The sequence below is a fragment of the Bufo bufo genome, chromosome 2 (genome assembly GCF_905171765.1).
Source record: "Bufo bufo chromosome 2, aBufBuf1.1, whole genome shotgun sequence".
NCBI lineage: Eukaryota > Metazoa > Chordata > Amphibia > Anura > Bufonidae > Bufo > Bufo bufo.
In genome coordinates this window covers 835986457-835993853 of record NC_053390.1, presented here as the reverse complement: position 1 = coordinate 835993853, position 7397 = coordinate 835986457, and the positions used below count along the sequence as shown (strand labels likewise).

The 7397-nt window shown below is 56.2% G+C and overlaps 1 protein-coding gene across 1 annotated transcript in view; it reads left to right on the top strand.

The window, feature by feature from the left end:
• The first annotated feature begins 4873 nt into the window (after nt 1–4873).
• Nucleotides 4874–7397, top strand: part of LOC120990551 (N-acetyltransferase 8-like) — a 7278-nt gene continuing 4754 nt past the window's right edge. The window contains exon 1 of the mRNA XM_040419432.1: nt 4874–4916. The gene's annotated coding sequence lies outside the window, so the exon portion shown is untranslated. The remainder of the gene's footprint in view (nt 4917–7397) is intronic.

Here is a 7397-nt window from a genome sequence, read left to right as displayed (position 1 = left end):
GTGGATGGCACTGTTATGGGCTGGGGGGTCTGTGGATGGCACTGTTATGGGGTGGGGGGTCTGTGGATGGCACTGTTATGGGCTGGGGGGTCTGTGGATGGCACTGTTATGGGCTGGGGGGTCTGTGGATGGCACTGTTATGGGCTGGGGGGTCTGTGGATGGCACTGTTAAGGGGTGGGGGGTCTGTAGATGGCACTGTTATGGGCTGGGGGGTCTGTGGATGGCACTGTTATGGGCTGGGGGGTCTGTGGATGGCACTGTTATGGGCTGGGGGGTCTGTGGATGGCACTGTTATGGGGTGGGGGGGTCTGTGGATGGCACTGTTATGGGCTGGGGGGTCTGTGGATGGCACTGTTATGGGCTGGAAGGTCTGTGGATGGCACTGTTATGGGCTGGGGGGTCTGTGGATGGCATTGTTATAGGGTGGGGGGGGCTGTGGATGGCATTGTTATGGGGTGGGGGGTCTGTGGATGGCACTGTTATGGGCTGGGGGGTCTGTGGATGGCATTGTTATGGGCTGGGGGGTCTGTGGATGGCACTGTTATGGGCTGGGGGGGGTCTGTGGATGGCACTGTTATGTGCTGGGGGGGGTCTGTGGATGGCACTGTTATGGGCTGGGGGGTCTGTGGATGGCACTGTTATGGGCTGGGGGGTCTGTGGATGGCACTGTTAAGGGGTGGGGGGGTCTGTGGATGGCACTGTTAAGGGGTGGGTGGTCTGTGGATGGCACTGTTAAGGGCTGGGGGGGTCTGTGGATGGCATTGTTATGGGCTTGGGGGGTCTGTGGATGGCACTGTTAAGGGGTGGGGTGTCTGTGGATGGCACTGTTATGGACTGGGGGTCTGTGGATGACACTGTTATGGGCTGTGGGGTCTGTGGATGGCACTGTTATGGGCTGGAAGGTCTGTGGATGGCACTGTTATGGACTGGGGGGTCTGTGGATGGCACTGTTATGGGCTGGGGGGTCTGTGGATGGCATTGTTATAGGGTGGGGGGGTCTGTGGATGGCATTGTTATGGGGTGGGGGGTCTGTGGATGGCACTGTTATGGGCTGGGGGGTCTGTGGATGGCACTGTTATGGGCTGGGGGGTCTGTGGATGGCACTGTTAAGGGGTGGGGGGTCTGTGGATGGCACTGTTATGGGCTGGGGGGGTCTGTGGATGGCATTGTTATGGGCTTGGGGGGTCTGTGGATGGCACTGTTATAGGGTGGGGGGGTCTGTGGATGGCACTGTTATGGGCTGGGGGGGTCTGTGGATGGCACTGTTAAGGGGTGGGGGGTCTGTGGATAGCACTGTTATGGGGTGGGGGGTCTGTGGATGGCACTGTTATGGGCTGGGGGGTCTGTGGATGGCACTGTTAAGGGGTGGGGGGTCTGTGGATGGCACTGTTATGGGCTGGGGGGTCTGTGGATGGCACTGTTATGGGCTGGGGGGTCTGTGGATGGCACTGTTATGGGCTGGGGGGTCTGTGGATGGCACTGTTATGGGCTGGGGGGTCTGTGGATGGCACTGTTATGGGCTGGGGGGTCTGTGGATGGCACTGTTAAGGGGTGGGGGGTCTGTAGATGGCACTGTTATGGGCTGGGGGGTCTGTGGATGGCACTGTTATGGGCTGGGGGGTCTGTGGATGGCACTGTTATGGGCTGGGGGGTCTGTGGATGGCACTGTTATGGGGTGGGGGGGTCTGTGGATGGCACTGTTATGGGCTGGGGGGTCTGTGGATGGCACTGTTATGGGCTGGAAGGTCTGTGGATGGCACTGTTATGGGCTGGGGGGTCTGTGGATGGCATTGTTATAGGGTGGGGGGGTCTGTGGATGGCATTGTTATGGGGTGGGGGGTCTGTGGATGGCACTGTTATGGGCTGGGGGGTCTGTGGATGGCATTGTTATGGGCTGGGGGGTCTGTGGATGGCACTGTTATGGGCTGGGGGGGGTCTGTGGATGGCACTGTTATGTGCTGGGGGGGGGCTGTGGATGGCACTGTTATGGGCTGGGGGGTCTGTGGATGGCACTGTTATGGGCTGGGGGGTCTGTGGATGGCACTGTTAAGGGGTGGGGGGGTCTGTGGATGGCACTGTTAAGGGGTGGGGGGTCTGTGGATGGCACTGTTAAGGGCTGGGGGGGTCTGTGGATGGCATTGTTATGGGCTTGGGGGGTCTGTGGATGGCACTGTTAAGGGGTGGGGTGTCTGTGGATGGCACTGTTATGGACTGGGGGTCTGTGGATGACACTGTTATGGGCTGTGGGGTCTGTGGATGGCACTGTTATGGGCTGGAAGGTCTGTGGATGGCACTGTTATGGACTGGGGGGTCTGTGGATGGCACTGTTATGGGCTGGGGGGTCTGTGGATGGCATTGTTATAGGGTGGGGGGGTCTGTGGATGGCATTGTTATGGGGTGGGGGGTCTGTGGATGGCACTGTTATGGGCTGGGGGGTCTGTGGATGGCACTGTTATGGGCTGGGGGGTCTGTGGATGGCACTGTTAAGGGGTGGGGGGTCTGTGGATGGCACTGTTATGGGCTGGGGGGGTCTGTGGATGGCATTGTTATGGGCTTGGGGGGTCTGTGGATGGCACTGTTATAGGGTGGGGGGGTCTGTGGATGGCACTGTTATGGGCTGGGGGGGTCTGTGGATGGCACTGTTAAGGGGTGGGGGGTCTGTGGATAGCACTGTTATGGGGTGGGGGGTCTGTGGATGGCACTGTTATGGGCTGGGGGGTCTGTGGATGGCACTGTTATGGGGTGGGGGGTCTGTGGATGGCACTGTTATGGGCTGGGGGGTCTGTGGATGGCACTGTTAAGGGGTGGGGGGTCTGTGGATGGCACTGTTATGGGCTGGGGGGTCTGTGGATGGCACTGTTATGGGCTGGGGGGTCTGTGGATGGCACTGTTATGGGCTGGGGGGTCTGTGGATGGCACTGTTAAGGGGTGGGGGGTCTGTAGATGGCACTGTTATGGGCTGGGGGGTCTGTGGATGGCACTGTTATGGGCTGGGGGGTCTGTGGATGGCACTGTTAAGGGGTGGGGGGTCTGTGGATGGCACTGTTAAGGGGTGGGGGGTCTGTGGATGGCACTGTTATGGGCTGGGGGGGGGGGCAGTGGATGGCACTGTTATGGGCTGGGGGGTCTGTGGATGGCACTGTTAAGGGGTGGGGGGGTCTGTGGATGGCACTGTTATGGGCTGCGGGGTCTGTGGATGGCACTGTTATGGGCTGGGGGGATCTGTGGATGGCACTGTTATGGGGTGGGGGTGTCTGTGGATGGCACTGTTATGGGGTGGGGGTGTCTGTGGATGGCACTGTTATGGGCTGGGGTGTCTGTGGATGGCATTGTTATGAGGTGGGGGATCTGTAGATGGCACTGTTATGGGGTGGGGTGTCTGTAGATGGCACTGTTATGGGGTGGGGTGTCTGTGGATGGCACTGTTATGGGCTGGGGGGTCTGTGGATGGCACTGTTATGGGGTGGGGGGTCTGTGGATGGCACTGTTATGAGCTGGGGGGTCTGTGGATGGCACTGTTATGGGCTGGGGGGTCTGTGGATGGCACTGTTAAGGGGTGGGGGGTCTGTAGATGGCACTGTTATGGGCTGGGGGGTCTGTGGATGGCACTGTTATGGGCTGGGGGGTCTGTGGATGGCACTGTTATGGGCTGGGGGGTCTGTGGATGGCACTGTTAAGGGGTGGGGGGGTCTGTGGATGGCACTGTTAAGGGGTGGGGGGTCTGTGGATGGCACTGTTATGGGGTGGGGGGGTCTGTGGATGGCACTGTTATGGGGTGGGGGGGTCTGTGGATGGCACTGTTATGGGCTGGGGGGGTCTGTGGATGGCACTGTTATGGGCTGGGGGGGGTCTGTGGATGGCACTGTTATGGGCTGGGGGGTCTGTGGATGGCACTGTTATGTGCTGGGGGGGTCTGTGGATGGCACTGTTATGGGCTGGGGGGGTCTGTGGATGGCACTGTTATGGGGTGGGGGGTCTGTAGATGGCACTGTTATGGGCTGGAAGGTCTGTGGATGGCACTGTTATGGGCTGGGGGGTCTGTGGATGGCACTGTTATGGGCTGGGGGGTCTGTGGATGGCACTGTTATGGGGTGGGGGGTCTGTAGATGGCACTGTTATGGGCTGGAAGGTCTGTGGATGGCACTGTTATGGGCTGGGGGGTCTGTGGATGGCACTGTTATGGGCTGGGGGGTCTGTAGATGGCACTGTTATGGGCTGGGGGGTCTGTGGATGGCACTGTTATGGGCTGGGGGGTCTGTGGATGGCACTGTTATGGGCTGGGGGGTCTGTGGATGGCACTGTTATGGGCTGGGGGGTCTGTGGATGGCACTGTTATGGGCTGTTACAACAGATTTATCCGACTCTGCTTCATCACTGAACATCCACATCTCTGCACTGTGCAGCACTACCTCAGCTCTGCTCTGTGCAGCACTACCTCAGCTCTGCTCTGTGCAGCACTACCTCAGCTCTGCTCTGTGCAGCACTACCTCAGCTCTGCTCTGTGCAGCACTACCTCAGCTCTGCTCTGTGCAGCACTACCTCAGCTCTGCTATACCAAATGTGTTGAACTCTCTATCATTGCAGGTGCACAGCACCTTTCAGTCACATCTCAGCTCTGCTACACCTACAGTTCAGCTGTATCTCTGCCCCTGCTGCATCGGCACCCCCTGTCAGCTCACCCGCCACCGTGATTGAGGGGCGTCAGCCGTGTGCCCCCTGCAGGAGCGGCTGCTTCACCAGGACACCCGGGTGGTGGGACTTTGGCGCGTGTCAGGAGGTCCCTCTGCTATTGGTGGACTGTGGACTCCGGTGACTAAGGGGTTAATGCTGCAGATTACTTCCAGGCTGGCAGAGTCCCCGCCTGCAGTCCATGCACAGAGGAAGAGGAAGAGCCTCACTGACTACAACTCCCAGGGTACGTACTACTTCTAGGAGAATACAGGACAGGGACCCCCCTATAGACAGACCCCCAGACCTCAAGACTTATAGCCGAGCCCACAAGGGGTTAAATATCAGCCTGAGAAGGAGTGGCAAAGAGGAGCAATGGTTAACCATCGAGTGACTGCTATAGTTTTCATTGTGCAGTAGTCAGTACCGCCCAGCAGGGGGCAGTAAAGGCAGGACCAGTATTCTCCCATGATTCTGGAACAGTCACCTCAGGAGCTGGTTCTTTACTGTAAGAGCTGTGAGTCTGTGGAGCAGTTATCTCAGGAGCTGGTTCTTTACTGTAAGAGCTGTGAGTCTGTGGAGCAGTCACCTCAGGAGCTGGTTCTTTACTGTAAGAGCTGTGAGTCTGTGGAGCAGTCATCTCAGGAGCTGGTTCTTTACTGTAAGAGCTGTGAGTCTTTGGAGCAGTCACCTCAGGAGCTGGTTCTTTACTGTAAGAGCTGTGAGTCTGTGGAGCAGTCATCTCAGGAGCTGGTTCTTTACTGTAAGAGCTGTGAGTCTGTGGAGCAGTCATCTCAGGAGCTGGTTCTTTACTGTAAGAGCTGTGAGTCTGTGGAGCAGTCACCTCAGGAGCTGGTTCTTTACTGTAAGAGCTGTGAGTCTGTGGAGCAGTCACCTCAGGAGCTGGTTCTCTACTGTAAGAGCTGTGAATCTGTGGAGCAGTCACCTCAGGAGCTGGTTCTTTACTGTAAGAGCTGTGAGTCTGTGGAGCAGTCACCTCAGGAGCTGGTTCTTTACTGTAAGAGCTGTGAGTCTGTGGAGCAGTCATCTCAGGAGCTGGTTCTTTACTGTAAGAGCTGTGATTCTGTGGAGCAGTCACCTCAGGAGCTGGTTCTTTACTGTAAGAGCTGTGATTCTGTGGAGCAGTCACCTCAGGAGCTGGTTCTTTACTGTAAGAGCTGTGAGTCTGTGGAGCAGTCATCTCAGGAGCCGGTTCTTTACTGTAAGAGCTGTGATTCTGTGGAGCAGTCACCTCAGGAGCTGGTTCTTTACTGTAAGAGCTGTGATTCTGTGGAGCAGTCACCTCAGGAGCTGGTTCTTTACTGTAAGAGATGTGAGTCTGTGGAGCAGTCATCTCAGGAGCTGGTTCTTTACTGTAAGAGCTGTGAGTCTGTGGAGCAGTCATCTCAGGAGCTGGTTCTTTACTGTAAGAGCTGTGAGTCTGTGGAGCAGTCACCTCAGGAGCTGGTTCTTTACTGTAAGAGCTGTGAGTCTGTGGAGCAGTCACCTCAGGAGCTGGTTCTCTACTGTAAGAGCTGTGAATCTGTGGAGCAGTCACCTCAGGAGCTGGTTCTTTACTGTAAGAGCTGTGAGTCTGTGGCATAGTCACCTCAGGAGCTGGTTCTTTACTGTAAGAGCTGTGAGTCTGTGGAGCAGTCACCTCAGGAGCTGGTTCTTTACTGTAAGAGCTGTGAGTCTGTGGAGCAGTCACCTCCGGAGCTGGTTCTTTACTGTAAGAGCTGTGATTCTGTGGAGCAGTCATCTCAGGAGCTGGTTCTTTACTGTAAGAGATGTGAGTCTGTGGAGCAGTCACCTCAGGAGCTGGTTCTTTACTGTAAGAGCTGTGAGTCTGTGGCATAGTCATCTCAGGAGCCGGTTCTTTACTGTAAGAGCTGTGATTCTGTGGAGCAGTCACCTCAGGAGCTGGTTCTTTACTGTAAGAGCTGTGATTCTGTGGAGCAGTCATCTCTGGAGCTGGTTCTTTACTGTAAGAGCTGTGATTCTGTGGAGCAGTCACCTCAGGAGCTGGTTCTTTACTGTAAGAGCTGTGATTCTGTGGAGCAGTCATCTCAGGAGCTGGTTCTTTACTGTAAGAGCTGTGAGTCTGTGGAGCAGTCATCTAAGGAGCTGGTTCTTTACTGTAAGAGCTGTGAGTCTGTGGAGCAGTCACCTCAGGAGCTGGTTCTTTACTGTAAGAGCTGTGAGTCTGTGGAGCAGTCATCTCAGGAGCTGGTTCTTTACTGTAAGAGCTGTGAGTCTGTGGAGCAGTCATCTCAGGAGCTGGTTCTTTACTGTAAGAGCTGTGAATCTGTGGAGCAGTCACCTCAGGAGCTGGTTCTTTACTGTAAGAGCTGTGATTCTGTGGAGCAGTCACCTCAGGAGCTGGTTCTTTACTGTAAGAGCTGTGATTCTGTGGAGCAGTCATCTCAGGAGCTGGTTCTTTACTGTAAGAGATGTGAGTCTGTGGAGCAGTCACCTCAGGAGCTGGTTCTTTACTGTAAGAGCTGTGAGTCTGTGGAGCAGTCATCTCAGGAGCCGGTTCTTTACTGTAAGAGCTGTGATTCTGTGGAGCAGTCACCTCAGGAGCTGGTTCTTTACTGTAAGAGCTGTGATTCTGTGAAGCAGTCACCTCAGGAGCTGGTTCTTTACTGTAAGAGATGTGAGTCTGTGGAGCAGTCATCTCAGGAGCTGGTTCTTTACTGTAAGAGCTGTGAGTCTGTGGAGCAGT